This window comes from Cnephaeus nilssonii (genome assembly GCF_951640355.1).
Source record: "Cnephaeus nilssonii genome assembly, chromosome: 7".
Lineage (NCBI taxonomy): Eukaryota > Metazoa > Chordata > Mammalia > Chiroptera > Vespertilionidae > Cnephaeus > Cnephaeus nilssonii.
The window spans coordinates 46,317,929-46,336,063 of NC_137078.1; the positions used below are offsets into that span (position 1 = coordinate 46,317,929).

Sequence of the window (18,135 nt, forward strand, 5' to 3'; positions counted from 1 at the left end):
CTTTCGTTTCTGGTAGGTCTCTTCCCTGAGTGGGAGTCCTCCCCCAGCACTCTAAGTGGGAGGATGCAGTGGGGCCTGGGGATGAATCAGTCGGCTTCACTTTGAGGAGCTCAAGCAGAGACTGAGGTCAAATGGATCCCCATCCCCCCTACACATGCCATGTCAACAGAGAAGGCATTTATTTCAAGGCACCATTGGTCACCATGTAAGTCTAACCTTTCCCTAGATGGTAGAAGTTAACATAAACTTATTATATGACATAGGAATCTAATATGGACTTCAATTTCTAATTTAAGTTTCTGTGTTTATTTTCTTTCTTTATGAAAAGTAAATCTATTCATGCTAATAACAATACTAACAATACATGTTCAGCATCAAGCTTTATAAATTCCTACAGAATACTACTTGATCTTAAGACATTCTTAGGACAAGTTTTATAATCAAATAAATAATATACATGAAACAGACCATTGAAACTATAAAACCCTATTGAAAATTATAAGATATTACTTTAGATCTTACATATTTTATTGTACACTCTAGGAAATATATGTAATTACCAAATAATGTATCACTTATTTTGTTCTACCCTGACCTTCTCTTAAAAAATTGATTTGCAAAAAGATACTAACTAGAATAATAGAATGATTAGAAATCAAAGGGACCTTGAGCTCTTCCCTTCTTTATCCTATAGAAAAAGGATCAGAGGTCCATGAGGGGAAACTATGTACCTGAGGTCACAGGACCCATGAGTGGTACAGACTCTCAATGGCAAGACTAAAACAACTCCTAATCAAATGTTTCATTCCCTTTAATTCACTTTCCCCATAATAAATTCTTACCTAGCAAAGAAACCTGAGACATGAAATTCTTCACAGTCTTTCAGATTTCAGAATTTTGTGGGTGCAAAAGAGTACAAAGATAAGAAGGCTGTACGATGAGCATACAGCATGTGTCCCACACCCCAGCAGAAACAAGGCTAAAGGCACCCTCATCAGTGATGCAACAAAGGCAGTTGTTCCCCCAGCCTTTCAGGGTCACAAACTATTCTCCGAGGCTGCCAGGAGCGCAGGCGGGCTGTGGCGCTGAGCCCTGTGGCTGGCAGCACTTTCCGCTGGAGTGTAATAGAATACTAGAGCACCATTGTATTTTTAGAGGCAATTAATATTTTATTAGGCACAGACTTTTATTTGCACCATTTGGATTCTTCTTCTCTAATTAAATCTTGTGATTTACACAAACAGAACTGCTGTTCTTTAAACTGTGCAAATTATAAAAATTAACAAATACTTGTTAAAAGGAAGGAAAAGCAGCCGAGGGTCCTATTTTTGCGACAGAAACAACTGGAGGCTACAGAATGAATTGGTGGTGTCTCTTATTTGAGTGGGGTAATGTGGCAATTGCATACAAAATACCTTCGATAAGTATAACTGATAGAAATTCCAGCTGTCTATGAGAGAAAGGTTAATTTTTTTAAAAAAATAGATAAAACCAAAGTATTTTATATGTCCATGCAGGATTTTTGTTCCATGACCTTGTGTATAATATTTTGGGATTTATAAATCAAGACTGTAGTTTCGGGCATGCATTACTCTGCTTTGTGGAATAGTTCCTAGGGCCAAATGAACGGTCTTCAGAGGAAACAGAAAGACTCTAAGATGCCCACTAGCACAATATGCTTTGTCCTCTTTCTGATCCTAAATTAGCAGTTTCTAGGTAAATTTCAGCTGGGTGAGTAATATGCCCACCTCCAGCCCCGACAATACATGGAGTAAAGGAAGGCATGCATGGGGGAGGGGAAGGAAAAAAAGTGTCTCTTGATCTCTGGAAACACAGCAGCAGATGGGGATTGGGTTGATGGTTAAAAAGAGGAAGATAGGGCCAGGGCAAGACATAATCTTCATCCTGAATTGGCTGGGTCCTCTTATAGAACCTCCTTGAGAAGAGTCTGCAGTCTCCTTAGGGGGCATTATGGCAAAGGTGTCCATCTGGGGAGGAAGAACAATAGGAAGTAGATTGAGTAACGAACAAGGAACTGACAACTTCAACAAATATCTGTTTTCTTTATGGGTCTTTCCCCCACCCCCTGGCAAATGAACATTCAGTCCAATAAATAGAATGAAAGCGGAAAGGTTCAATCTGGAGAAATTCACGTTCAGGACAGCATTTATTCCACACCTTGAAAGTTACTATGCGAGCCTGCAATTTCTATTCTTATTTTGCATGGATTCTTCTCTGCATTCAATTTATAAGTCACATGCTTCTTTTTTCCTCCTTTGTGTGCCAGCAGATTAAGAGAGGAAAAGGCTCCACATGAAATTTTTATAAAAATAATTGAACATCTACCTAAGCAAATATATTTTCTCCATTTAAGTATATTCAAGATAGCTCTATTATAACCTATATGGATGAAAATGACTTCAGGATACCTTTCTCACAAGGGACTAGAAATGCTTTTGAAATATAAGAACATATACAAATACACTCCATGCATACAACTTTATAAATTTAGGTATAGAAAGTCTCCAATGTAAAAATATCCCACATGAAAGCTAACATTCAAGTTAGAGATAAATACAAGCAAAAATAAGTAAATAAATAAGCCTTTCTATTTTCCTATTTTATCACTCCCCAAAGTTTCTATTGCTGTTATGGAATTGCTTTGACAAATCTTAATTCTTTTAGAGAATGTCTATGCTGCAGATGTGAAAACTTTCTTTGTGAGCCTTCACGAAAGGAGGATGTATAAGGATGGCAAAGTAAGTTTCACTTACTGCAACGTGTTCTCCAGAATTATATAATAGTATACCAGGAAGGAATGGAAAACTTTTCTTTTCCCCACCCCTCTCCATTTCCTGTTATCCCTCTTCCTCCTCCTTTCCCCCAAATGAGGCAATTTTTAGGGTCAAGAACGAAGGCATATAGTACCAATATGATCCTGATGTTCATTTTTTTGAACAATTGGTGTTTAAGGACAACCCCAAACAATTAGCTACCAATGGAACTTTGTTTCTATGATAATATACAGTTTGAAATACAGATGAAAACAACCACACTAGCTATCATTTACTCCCTAGGAAGTGCCTACACTAATAATAACAGTTAATATTTAGTGACTTCTCACTAAGTGTCAAGCTCAGTACTAAACTATTTACTGCATTATCCCATCTGATTCTCACAACAATCCTACTTTGGAAGGGATTATTAGGATTCCTTTCTACAGATGAGGAAAGTGAGATTTAGAGAATTTAGCCCCATATTCAAACCCATGCAAAGTCTAAGTGGAAAAGCCAAGAGTATAAGAATGAGAACATACACCTATCTGACTTCCAAGCTGGTGCTGTTTATCATTGTGCTAAATTAACAGGTGAACTTGAGAGAGTTTATTTGTGTATAAAGTTATATATCCATAGATAAAACACCTTGAATTCTTGAGAAAATTTCTTTTATTGGGAATACAATTCTGAAGGTTACTTTTTTTATTATTTTATCAAATCACATAATTGGTTTTTGCCACAAAAAGAAGACCAAATGGACAAGTAGATAAATTTGAATCACCCATATTACTTATGTTTATAGTTTATTTCATGAAATCTGTAGTCAATTTTTCAAAAAGTAGTGTTACAATGGTAAAATAAAACAAGGTATAATAAATTTCCATTTTCCCTAACCAAAATGTGTAGGTGTTTATTAGAAAACCATACTTTATGGGCACCACAGTACAGGAGGCCCATTTGAGAAGTTATGAGTGTATATTTTTACCTAGTTCATCAAAGATCCTTAATAAATACTTTTATTGAATAAATGATAAAAATATCTTTAAATATGGCACACAAAGAGGACTCAGTAATAAAACAATATATCCAAGTTTAAAATTAATGGCTCTGATGTTTACAGTAGTACTTAAATAGAATAGAATAATGGCTTCAATATGATAAAATTAATAACTAGAAATACAAAAACAATTACAATAGTACAATTAAATAAAATTAAAAATAAATGATCTCCTCTTTTCTCTTCTATCCTAGTCACAATCCACAGAGGAAACCATGTTTTATCAAGACCAGTTTTGTTTCTTCTGGATACCTTCATAATTCCACAGAATATGCTGCTAATCCTGTTTCTTGACTAATAGTGATAATCCTGCACATTTGCTGCATGCTGACATTCTTTGCTAAGGGACAGTGTTGAGCAAGCTGCTTATATTATCTCAGTTAGTGTTCCTTGGGAGTAAATACTGATGATGTTAGTCAAGCATGATAATCCCATTCTCCTTGCCATTGATTGCTTTGTGTGACATAATTCTGGCAATAATCTATTAAAAGAAGTCTGCTGGGGGTCTTTAGGAAAACATTTCTTTATTTTTTAAGAGACATAGAGCATGGCACAGTCTTCTTTTCAGGGAATTTGCTTGTGACACTCATGTGACGGTTTTGCTACAGCCATCCTGTGACTGTCTGAAGGGAAGTGACTCCCCTAGGGTGGCAGGGTCAAGTGATGGAAAGAGCATGGGTCTTTGTGAAGTGCTAAATTAATGAACAAATGTACGACAGTTAACAAGGCTGGATGTGGACATGTCTAAAATCCTAAATCTACTTTTTACTTATACTCATCAGACCACAGACTGCATATTACTCAGATAGTGATATGATATGGTGAAAAGATCCAAACTCTGGTGCTAACAACCTTAGTTTTCTCTACTCAAATATTTAAATTCAGTTATTTCATCAATAATATATGAATATTGAACAATTGCTATATAACACATAGGAATCTATGACATTGGAAACCACTCTTAGTTTGGACATATGATTAAGAAGTTAAAAATACTAAACTAGCCTAGTATTACAAACAAGTAAGTATATGTCAGAAAATCCATAGATTTGGAATCTAGAAGTATCATATTCACTTTTCACTTTCACTTGATGGAATTTCTTGAAACAATAAATAAACCTTGTTAAACCCATTTCTATATGTGTAAAACAGGTATTATAAGACACATGTACAAGATAAAGACACTTGGAATTTCATATAATCATTAAGAAATATTTATAGCCGAAACCGGTTTGGCTCAGTGGATAGAGTGTTGGCCTGCGGACTGAAGGGTCCCAGGTTCAATTCCGGTCAAAGGCATGTACCTTGGTTGCGGGCACATCCCCAGTAGGGGGTGTGCAAGAGGCAGCTGATCGATGTTTCTCTCTCATCGATGTTTCTAACTCTCTATCCCTCTCTCTTCCTCTCTGTAAAAAATCAATAAAATATATTTTAAAAAATATATTTATAGTGTCTACTATATAGGTCATGAACTGTCTTAGGTGCTAGGCAAACAGCAGTGAACAAAACACATTAATAGGCATAAATGAAGTCATTCATTGATCCATAATCAGTTTTAATTTGGTTTATGAATTATAAAAGTACAATAGACCATTTGGTCATGAAGTCATTATATTGCATTGCAAACTTTGGTATACAAAACTGAAATGCCACAAGAAAACACATATTATGTGTTATTTTAAGTACATGACCATGGAGATCAGAGACTAGAATTTACATATTTTTAAAAATTGTCTATGCTAGTACCAAGATGTCACAGAATAAGAATGAAATTGATATTAATAAAATGAATGATATTAACAATAGCAACACTATCTAACCATGGTAAATGCTTTACATTCATTATCTCATGGAATACTCACCACAGCCCTATGAGGTGTGTGCACTTATAGTGATATTTTAGAAATAAATAAACCAAGTTGAGGGAGGTTAAATGAGTACCCCACATTTTACAACTAAAAAGGAATGAAGTTAATATTTCAATTCAACCCAGAACTATAGGCTATGTGGCTTCACATATGTTTTTCTAACAAATTAAAAGAAAACATAAACATGGATATAGAAGGGCCTCTGAGATTTGGTAATAATTACCACAGAGGTAGTACCCTGGATGTCATGTCTATTTTTACCTCGGGGAGACCCCAATCAATCACCAAAGGAAGAGCAGAGACCACCATTCTTCAGTTTATAGCAGCATATCTCCTCCAGTTAAAAGCTTTCTAAGGAAGTTAGTTTTGCTTAGAAGAGCAATGTCACTACCTTCCATGGGGAATTTTAGAGTTTGTCATAAAAGCCTTTTAATTAAGCTGCAATATTTATCCAGTATGCTTTGTCTGTTTACACTAAACACTACTGATGAGGAAGAATGTTTCCTCTTTCTTTTCCCTGGTAGTTTCTCATTGTAAGTGAGAGCACATAGGAAAACAGAACAAAAATAAATAAATAAATTAATTAATTAATAAATAAATACCGTAAATAAATGTTTGTGAAGGGGAGGGTTGGGGGCGAGGAGGCTGGGCCAACTGGGGAGAGAAATGGGAGGCGTCTGCCATATTGTCAACAATTAAAAAAATGAGAGCGATGGTAGTTTTCTGCCCACGTAAATTCCCAGGACCCTAGTACACACAAATGGAGCTGGCTTAGCTATCCACATGCACCTGTTTCTTTGCAGCTTTTAAGTTCCTGCTCTGCACCCTGTGGTGCTCCTGAAGGTGCTCTATCCCATGCACCTGGAGCAGTTATTCCCTTTCCCTTTGACACGGAGTTAAACTTTCTTTGCTGACAGAAATGACGTCTTAAAGAGTTCAAGACTCTTTTGTAATGAGTTTAAGCATTGACTGTAAACCATACAATCTACACAGAGAAGCTGTGCTTATTTATACAAGAAGAATGTTATAAATAATATTATTTTGGTGTGTCCCAAGAGCTCAGCATCTTTTAGCTATATTACTGGGAATTCTTGCCTTAAGTTTACTGGACAGAGAGGCGTTCAAAGTACAGTATCAAGGACAAACAACAAACCTTCAGAGAGAAAGCTTTCTCTACTACCACCATTCCTAGGCTATTCCCTCACTCGGGGACTCTACAAAGTCTGCAAGTCTGAGAAGTATATTTTAGATAAAGAAACATAATTTGAGGTTCTGAATTCCAGTGTTATTTCTGTCATTTGCTAGCAACATCACTTTAAGTCAATCATGATATCTTTTTCTCTTCTGTAGATGTGGTCAAATAATACCTCTCAGGTAACCATTTGGGGCCATAGAACATATCAAATGACAAAAAATATGTGAAAATCTTTCTGAACTACGATGATGCATATGAAATGTGCATTGCTATTTGCCACCCAAAATATGTATAAAAATTGTGATGGCATATTAGGAATCCCTGGATTTGTAAAGAAGGGGAAAATTGCTACACATAGCCAATTTAGGTTCAAGTTTTAGATTCTTATAAATCTTATGTGCTGGGATGAGCAAAATAATTACCTGGGATAAGCTTATTGTGCTAAAGCTAAGGGGTAAGCCCTAAAAGTCAGCATTGGTAAAACTAGGGCATTAGAAATGTCAAAAGAGAGTGCACGTAACAGCAATGCTGATGTGTGCTGCTCCCCAAGCATTCTATTTGAGTCAAAAAAATTTTAATAACGAGAGAAAAGTACTAGTCAGTTGGGATGATTTGCTGATTACTATTTCTATAAAATTAGCAGAATATTCTAGAGATTTTTGTACTTGGTGAAGTTAAGAACATGTGAGAAAACAGTCTTTAAAATACTAACAGCTAGTACCTAACTTCCAAACATTTAAGAGTCTGACAGTATGCCTTACAGACTTCCTAGTAGCATCTTATATGTGATTCTAATTGCTAAAGTATCTTTGATTTAATAAAATTCAATAGTACTATATAAAATAGATTTGAAACTTAGTACCAGTCCTGTTGTTTGTTTTGTCCTTCAATCCAATCCAAATATTTAATAGTCTAAATTGGATAAGGTTTAATATAGTAATTTAACTGAATGCCTGAGAACCCTTGTTTGATTTCAGACATTTCAAAAGAGATATTCTTTACTAAAAATAATACATAGTTTATTCTATTTCCGTTAGTTAAAGCCAAGCCACTTGATTCTCTGCACAATAACTTAATGTCTAACTCCTACTTTTAAAAAATCCAATTATCTATAGATAAGAGAGATCCCAAATATTTGTTAGTAAAATAAGAACAAAAATATTTTCTTTCTTTAATTTGTGTCTCCAAAATGTACAAGGAGGTAGGTCAAATCAAATGTAATTGTCTGGGCCTCATTCTCTAATGGAGAGACTTTTACACCTTAGACCTAATGTGCATACATAGGCCTCTTGGAAATAGCATGGTTTGTGAGCTAATGATGTGCATCGCTAAATATTTTTACATTAGCGTGACATTTATAAATTATATTTTAATATTACAATTATTTTTGATGATTGCCCCTAAAGCCCTTTTATTTTTAGAAAATATGAAGCCTGCCTGGCCCACAGACACTCAAAACCCAAGATGCTCCAAATTGGACTCATTATCTCTCCACCCCCGCCCTAAAGCTGCTGCTCCTCTGTGTTCCCTTGCTCCCGTAATGGGGCCACTCTCCTCCCAGTCACACAGGCAAGCACCTTCCATCATCTTTGACTCTGACCTCTCCTGACACTTTAAATCTAATCAGCCAAGTCCTTTCAAATGTATCTTTGAAATGTCTTTGGATATTGTCTCTTATGCTTCTTCCTCACCATTCATGTTGTGGTTCAGGCCCTAAGTTACGCCAAAGGCCTACCATTAAGCTCCAGGGAACTAGTGCATTTTCCAAAATACCCTCCTAATATGGCTGGTATAATCCTTTTAAAACACAGACATGAATAGGTAACCATACTGGAAACATTTTGGCAGTAACACTTTACAGACAATGAAATTTGAATTCCTTAGCAGAGAATCAATCCCTTCACTTTTTTGTAGCATCCCCCATCCCCCCAATACCTCATGTTCTAACCCAACTACACTATTGGCTTATCTCCAAATATTGTACATTTTTCTCAGACAATTTTTTTTGACTGGGTAATTGTTGCTACCATCTACATATTAGGGGGAAAACCTAATCACTTTTCACATCACAATTCATTTCCTTTGCATCCTTGAGAAGAATTAATCATCTTTGCCACCCAGGTACTTAAAGGTTTGATTATTCCTCTATTATAATACCTACCACAATCTTATAAGAATTAAAATTCTTCAGATATGTATTAGGCAACCCCATTCAGCAGAGACTCTTTGAATGCAGGGACCTTGTCTTTTTAAAGGTTATATGCTTCATGTTGCCTTTTCTATAATAAGGCATAGACACGTGCTTAACCTTTTTAAAACTGTTTTACAAATGACTATTGATGATGTTCATATTATATCATAAAAATAGCATTTTTCTTAGAAGCTTAGCTAGGTTATGTTTGGGAGAGATCAATATAAATCAAGCGTTAGGAGAAAATACCCAAACCTCTGGACATGACATACAACATTTTTCATCATACCTCTGCATTATGATAATTGATGCACTTTTAAAAGGCCAAAGGAGCATATATATGTTGCAAACATGTTATGTTTCCCCAAAAACCTAATGAGAAAAGATAGAGACGGAGTTCAATTAGCTAATTTTCTGCCCAGCTGCTTATCGATGAAAAATAAAGATACACTGACCCTTTGCTTCTGTATGCTAAAGTGTTCAAACATTGTCTTCCTTAGTTAACCCTTATGCCAAGGTTGAGTAGCCAGTATCTAGATTAGCAGACACTATTCACCTGGCTGTCCCCTTTGTTCTCAGTTTTTCATGGGAAGAAGGAGAGTTCTAAAGATAGAACAATCCCTTGAAATTGGCTTGCATTCCTGAATACACAATTAGATCACTGTAAAGTGGCAAATCATATCACATTTATTTGAAATAGTTCAAAAATAATTCATATACTTTTTAAATTGCTTGTACTTCTTCCGCCTTACAGACTTTCCCAATCTTTAAGACTGTTAGCTGAAAAAAAAGGTGCCAATTTGCCCTTTAAAAAGTAAGTAGCCTTAAGATTTTTGTCATATTTAAAGAGAAATGAGAAATTTCCATTTCCAAGGGTAATTCAGGCCCCAAGTAACTTAACTTCAATTCTTTATATATTTTACTAGTGTGTGTATGTGTGTGTATGTACACATTTTGTAAAACTCCTTCCTGATATTTTAAATGATAATAATTTGTGTGTGTGTGTGTGTGTGTGTACGCGTGCATATGCGTGTGTGTAGGAAATCTTCTTTCTCTCCAACTTGCTCCCAAAACCATCTTAAAAGTTCAATCTTCCCAGACTTTCTGCTTTAATAGTCTATTCTTACGGGGTGTTATTTTGATTCTCTGAAACCATTACCAAAGCTTTTCCTAACCCATGACTCTACATCCACCTATCTGCTTCCCCATTTATCTGTAGTTGGATTAGGAAAATATCAAATCTACAGAACAGTTTGTCCACATGGTGACTTTTAACTGAGTTACTAATACACATGATTAAAATATTTTGCAGACAACGTCCCAGCTTCTGTGAAATTCTGAATATCTAATGACATATATTCTAGCAAGTCAGAGTCACATGGTGGCTATAGGTTTGTTCATTCAGGGTTAAGTCAGGAGAGAGAAACCACACTACTTATTTGCACAGGAAATTTTAAATATAAAAATTATGAGTAAGAAGGGATAAACTACTAAGGAGTGAAGAGAACCCCACAGGATACATGGGTAACATCTATATGAAGCAGCCACCATCCTATGGCTGAGACAGAATGCCCAAGGATGAAACAAAATTTGAAAGAGAGCACCCTCACTCTACCCCTAGATTTCTTATTGAGGAGGGCGTGGCTATGACATATTGTATGGGAGAGAAGTTCAGCAAAGCACTAAAAACAGGGCTGCAAACAGAAAATCATCTGTGGGATTGCCAGCAAGACTTACTAGGAAGTCACCCACGGGGATGCCACGAACAAGCTGTGCTGGAGAATGCCTTCCACTGAGTGTCCTGCACACTGCTGCCTGGCACAGATGGCAGAGCAACAAGGAGATGTGAATGAGAACCAGCCCAGTAAGCCAAGGCAGCTTAAAGAAGGGTAGATTTGGAGTTGAGACAATAAGTTGATAACTAGTACAGAACATGTGTGCTCAGTGATCATAATTCCCTTTCTGACTTCTATAGGCATTGGAGTTTATGGTCAATGACTCAAGATATCAATCCAAGGAATCAACTCACATAGTATGAGTTTCATATCACAAAGAAAGATGTTTAGAGATTGGGAACTCCGTGTTTCAATCATCAAACATGAAATTACCAGCACTGTTGACATGTAGAGTTGTATCTAAGATAAGACAAAAATAGAATGGAAAACATGAGTCTGTGATATATTTACCTAAAGTATATTGTTGAATGTTGAGATATCCAATGTGATAAGAATTATGTTGAAAGGAAATGTGTCTTTATGATCTGTCCATAGTTCTATGTCAACTACAAAGACATTATTACCACCTCTTTTTTTATGTACTGGGATACTTTTTTAAAAGCTGGATTTATGGGGTTGTTTAAAAATTTGTTTCTAATACCTTAATCAGAAATGATTGTTTCATCTTTATTTCAGTTTGCTGCTATACCATCTACTCACAAATCTTATCAAACATTCCATGACACTGGGCTCAAATGAAGATAAGTGATTTTTATATTGCTTTCTCTTTCTTTGAATTCTTTGGATGAAAGAAGATAGCAATTAAAATTTATACTTAAAAAGAATAACTGGATTTTTGGAGCTTCTTTTCACCTTCAAGAAAATGAAATGTGAAGTCTTTGAAAATATTCTTGAGGAGAAGGCTGGGAACTTTTGCCTCTGGCTCCTCACCACTGTTTATAAGTGAACCTAGCCAAGCAATGAGCCTGTTTTTTCTCTGTGTTCTGAAAAGCTAACTGCATTGATTTTCAATATATATTAACTTTTGCCTCTGCCTCTAGTGCATCTTACAGGGACTGATAACCACTTGGCAAGACATCTGTCATTTATATAAGAGAAAGTCAAAGTAATACCAAGGTATCACTCTTCTAGAAAGTACACTAGAATCCCCCAGGACTATAACTAAAATGCTTACCTCACAGCTACGGTCAGTACTAACTGTGCACTGTCCTTCACAATTCAACATGTGAACATGTTTTAACCAACTAGAGATGCCAGGCACATGGGTTTCTGCCCAAGAATTAAATGAAATAATTTCTTTCTTTCTTTCTCTTATGTTCCTTATTGTGTTGATGAATACTAGATCAATTCCTTCTGAAGATAATATCTGATATATTTTTATTATTTTCTTTCACACACCATGCACGCGCGCGCGCACACTCTCTCACACACACACACACACACACACACACACACACACACACACACTAATATAAGGAAAGACTGTTCCCAGGTATTACTGAACAAACTTTGAAAAATTAAATATTGAAACATTGAGAACTTTAGAAGAATTTCTGTTTTCTCTCATTGTCACTCACTTTAAGTGTGCTCTTAAAATATATAATTTCAGTGACTATTTATGGAAGAGAGCAGCTATAATGAGGGCATTATACTTTGTAAAAGAAAAACAATTCATTTAGTCCTAAGAAATATACTCTGCTATAGTTTTGAAATGTTATTGAGAACTTAGTATTTTTAAGAACAGAAACAGGAGCATAAAAATATAACTATACTTCAAAAGCCCTGTGACAGCATGACTGGGGTTATATAACCTTCTTTGATCTCCTATAAATAAAAAATCATTTCTGCAAACCTTAGAGGAGAGAGCTGCAGGGTTTAAATTTTAAGAGTGCTCATTTTAATGAAAATCTGAGAAAAGCAAGGGAGTGTTGGGGATTGATGAGAGAATCGGCTTTATTTGCACTGGGCTACTGGGGTTGTGGATTCTTGCCAATGGGTGAAGCACCTCTCAGGTATTTATTTAGTTAAAACATTCTAACCATTATTTAACTCATTTATGAAGTATGTTGGAAGGTCTCTGGGGCTGCATAAGACATTTTTAAAACTATTGTCGGGGTAATAGTGCCAATTGAAATTCAGTGTTTGAAGGAGGCTGCAAAGTAATATCCTTGAACTTATTTAATGGGTTTCTTTGAGGACTTGTAAAACTCCCTTTGTATAAATGGACTACTGGCATTAACCTATGAAGAGGAATGTTTGGCTTGCATCTCTTTAAAATGTCATATGGATGGCAAATTTGGATGCTGTTATAAATTGGGGTCATGTACTCAGATAGATAATGAAATGAATATTATCATTTTGCACTTACTTGAGATTGCAGGAATTATTGAAAATAGAGAGAGGAGAGAGAAAGAAGTCAAGTGATAGTATAGACTACAGTCTCCAGTACGCAGGCTTCTTACTATTTACTTATTATTTATTTTACCTTTTCCCCCCTCTCAATACATCCAATTATAACTACATAAAATCCAATAGACATTAAGAGATGAGTTCAAAAGGTTGAGATTTAGATATAGAATAGTCACTTGATTATATAATTCAACTATGTAACAATCAAATTTAAACAGACTTTTGGAAAATATTCTAAAACAAAAAAAAGATATTTTCTAATGCTAACATTCACAGATGTCTAGTTAATATTCAAGTTATTTTTCAACTGTAACTGTTTCTTAATGAGTTTTGTTTATAATGTTTAAAAAGGCTATAACAAATAGTATAAAATAGAAGTTATTATACATTGTTTAGCATAGTAAATGAGTTAATACTATATGCAAACCAAAAATTTTATATATATATATATATATATATATATATATATATATATATATATATATATATAATTTAGTGTTTATTATAAAGCATGGTTGTTCAAAACCCTGACTACTTTTTTTCCCAAGGTCTCTTGTATTTATAATTCTTAGTCAATCATTTTAAAGGAGACTCCCAGGTACAGGTCACACTGAATGGAAATGGACAGCAGGTGGCTTTAAAGACCAAAGTGATCTTGACAATGAAAAACAAATATTTAACAATTTTGCTTTTTGTTAACTTAGATTGCTGTCTAAGGAGTTTTTGCATTTGCATTCCAGTTAGGTATGGATTGAGCTGTCAGATTTTTGTTATGTTAATGAATAAGGTTTGCTAGTATATTTGTATAGTCTTAATTTCTTACATATTTTACTAAACTTGTTGGAAGAGGGTCCACCCTGATGGAATTGAAATATTACTTACAGTTAGCTGAATCCAGAATAGTTTCTTTTAATAACCTGTAATATGGTGTCTAAACTCTGATGAGTGCTCAGAAATGGAACAAAACCTGACTTACCAAAACATTGTTTCCCATTCTTAATGATCTTCATTGGTATATCTAGGATTTTTAAGAAAAAAAAAGTACCTTCAGATATGAATTATTTTTTAAACTTTTGCTTAGTTTTTTCTGTGCCAAAATAACTAATCAGTAAACATTCCAAGCATTCTACATGTGTTAATACTTTGTGTACTGAGCTAAATATCGAGAGCTATGTAACAAATTTGAAACAATATGCTGATATTTCTGTTGGTCTCTCAACAACAGTTCCCACCCCCCTCCCCACCTCCAATGTCCAACCCCCACAAGCATCTCATAGGCTGGAAACCAATGTTTCTCAGGCTCCCCTGCCATCAAAGTCCCATTTCAGGGTTAACAATGACAGACTCTGAGTGATATTTGGAAAGAAGAAGAAAATGAAAAGCCATTTTTGTCCTGACAATAGCTGGCTAACAGAAAGTCTGTGGCAGATGACTTCCTGCAGTATTACAAGAAAATTTACCATCCATTTTAGTGAATTATCTTCTTCAGTTCTGCAGGTTGCTGAGATCATTGGTGAGGGTACTTTGTGATTATCATATTGTCTGAAATTCTGAACTTTAGAAATGTTTTCCAAGGCCTGTTTTTTCAACCATACCACCAGTTTTATTAGCTTCTATTCCCCTGTACTTAATTCCCCCTAGTAAAACCTAGGAAGGTTTCTGTTTTTCTGACAAAATCCTGACTTGAACCAATTGCTGCCACTAGAATGATATGGCTACTGAACTATTTTCTTCACCCCCATCTCTCTATTTACCTATAATCTTCTAAAAATCCTATCCAAATTCTGAAGAGCATTGATCAAGTAATTTTCTTCTCAAATAATGTCAAATACCACTACCCATCCACTCAACTTACTGCCTCTCATTTACAAAATAAAATTGAAACCCCTTAGTTGACTTTCTCCTTAGGAACCTGCTGATTCAATATTATTTCTCACTTCTCTCTTTTATATACTTTATTCACTAGCCAATTGGAACATTATCTAAAATCAACTACAAGTATTTTTAAAATTATTTCAATGACATTGTTTTGACCATTTTTCAACTGAAACTTTTGTCTCCACTTGCCAAAATTCATCCTGATGACATATCTAAAAGGATCCTTGTAGTATCATTGCCCAAAGTAGATATTATATCTTTCTCATATCATGTTCCTCAGAGTGACTAGGACTATCCACATAAATTCTTGTTTAGATTTCTTTTTAGAATATATAATATCACTCAGTAATACCTTTTTTGTTATGGTTGTTAATCCTCACCCGAGGATATTTATTTCCATTGATTTTTAGAGAAAGTGGAAGGGAGGGGGAGAGACAGAGAGAGAGAGAGAAACATCAATGTGAGAGAGACACAATGATTGGTTGCCTCTGCATATGCCCCTAGGACTGGTTATTGAGTCTGTAACCCAGGTATGTGCTCTTGACCAGAATAACCATTGAGTGAAACTAGCTAGGGCAATACCTCTTTTTTTTTTTTACTCTTACTTCCTTATTCCAATCAGAATGACTCACAGAAGCATCCAGAATAATGTTTGACCACATTTTTGGGCACTGTGGCCCAGTCAAGCTGACACATAAAATAAAACATCACAGAGGCTAACAACATTTGCATAGTGGCTCTTTTGTAAATTATAGTAAAATGGAAACGTGAATTTACTATATAATTATTTCTTCATATGTGGTAAGAAAACACAATTAGCCATATGGTAGACATGGTTAACTACACTTTATAATAATTTCTGTGTTCTGTTTGGCTCACCTAATTAACTCTGCATTGTACTCCAGACATGACTTTCCTACAGGAAGCCCTTGGGGAACCTTTTGAATAAACTCTAAGTGCTTAAGAGAGGCAGATGAGCAACAAATAATTGACTATCAAAGAAATCAAAGTATTAGTTCCTCTACCCAGGAAGAGGAATTTATAATATTAAGACTAGTGATTGTTTAACAGTTATATATTCATTTGCATACACTTATGTAGTCTGCACTCTTCTTAAGTGCTCTAAATCATTAAAAATTGTAATTATCAAATAGAAATGTAGTAACCCATCATGAACAAAACAAAGTGTTTTATCAGCCAGTTTATTAGAAAGTACATTGGATGGATTAATCAATGACTCCTTACTAAGCTAGTTTTCTAGAAATTTTATTTTATTTTGAATTATTTTAAAATTTTGTTTTAAAACATTTAATTAGAAATATTTCCAGCCTACATAAAAGCAAAGAATAGTCCTGCATACCCATCACCCAGCTTCAACAGTTATGAGGTTATGATAAGTTTTGTTCTATGTATACCTCTTATTTTTCTCCCAACAACCAAGACATCAAGTCATCTGTAAATATGACTGCATGCAACTTTAAATAAGAACAAAGAAAAAAAACAAAACAAATTATAATACAGTTATCACAATAAAAGTTAACAATTTTTTAATATCAAATAACCAGTTCAAATTTCTTTTTCACTTTGCTTGTCTACTTGTCTAAATAAAGATCTAATCTCCACACTCTAAATTTGATTAAAATCCTTTTCTACTAATAAGTTTCTAACTCTACTTTAAGAACTCTGTCTGGCAGCTATATTTGAATATCTCTTACTTTTCAGTTTTCCATATTTACAGAGAAATAAAATAGGAGATACTAACACTTCTTTGTATAATATTTAAGCCACCTGATATACTTTACTTAATTTAACCTGAAAAAAATGTTTGGAGAAGAAATTAGGTTTTATCTTTTTTCTTACAAAAAGAAAACTAGGATTCAGAGAGTTTACACAATCTGAATGTTTCCACAATGAGAAAATTGAACCTAATCTATGTAACTCAAGACCTTGTCTTTCAATCCCAGAGTAACAATGGACTGGGATCCTGTTGATAGGGCTGAGTATATACTGAATAGGGCCACATTAGGGAACAAGTGTTCAGCCTGTGCAACCTCTGGTTCCTGGTTGTTAGGGATGCACTGTCACCAATGCCTAGTCTGGTTAGCATTCCTCTCTTCCAGGTTTAACATAAATGCCCCTTTCTCAGAGAAGCCTCTCATTACCCCAACTCCCAGCCCCATTTTCACCAGGATATGGTTAATATCTGTATTACAATCTCTTTATCTTTCCCAATTAGCACTTTCTACAATTAAACAACTCCTTTAATAATTATTGTTTAATGCTTATATCAACCACCAACTACTAAAAAACATGATAGAAGAGAGTATATCTCCCTTAACTGGGTGCTATATAAGTAAGTGTTGAATAAATATACATAGAGATATATGATTACATATACCTTTGTTAAAGTATGCTTTTTTTGTTGTTGTTATGTAATGCCAGACGTTGGGCACCATTTAATGCTGGTGGTCTTGATCCGGCATCTAGAAGCGTTCATGAAACCTGGAGAAAGGACTGTGTGTAAATTAAATAAGAGTCCAGAGACGAAACATAATTTTTAAAGGCATTTGTGGGGGGACAGAGGAGCTTGGCTGAAGAAACCAAGTTCTCCTTGTCTCAGGACCCTTTGCTTTTTATTAGCACAAATTGTCCTAAGGCAAAGTGGAGATATACACTTCAAAGGGTAGGGTTTCCTACAGAAGCATTGTCAGGTTGGGGAACTGCCTTCAGCTGTTCAGGTGTTTGGCCAACAGGAGGCAATAACATGTAGATTAAGATGCCCTGAGCTGTCTGGCAGCAAGCAATCAATTTATGTATACTTTTCAGGTTGGGGGAAATGCCTTTTAGCCATTCCCAGATGAATCAGTCCTTGCTTACATGCTGGAATTGGCCTCGGGCAGTTATGGAGAACTAGACCAAAAACATTTGGGCATCATTGCCCTATAGTGTTAGTTTAAGTAAACATTCATTCTATGAAAGAGATGAAAGGACATAAATAATAAAGGGTAATATTTCTTAATCCAA

General features: G+C 35.1%; 1 long non-coding RNA gene across 2 annotated transcripts in view; it reads right to left on the bottom strand.

The window, feature by feature from the left end:
* Nucleotides 1-1,065: 1,065 nt before the first annotated feature.
* Nucleotides 1,066-18,135, bottom strand: part of LOC307103595 — an 84,091-nt gene continuing 67,021 nt past the window's right edge. For both annotated transcript variants that reach the window (XR_013813821.1, XR_013813822.1), the window contains 2 exons: nt 14,210-14,251; nt 1,066-1,988 (listed from right to left, as the gene is read on the bottom strand). This is a non-coding gene — a long non-coding RNA (uncharacterized lncRNA). The remainder of the gene's footprint in view (nt 1,989-14,209; nt 14,252-18,135) is intronic.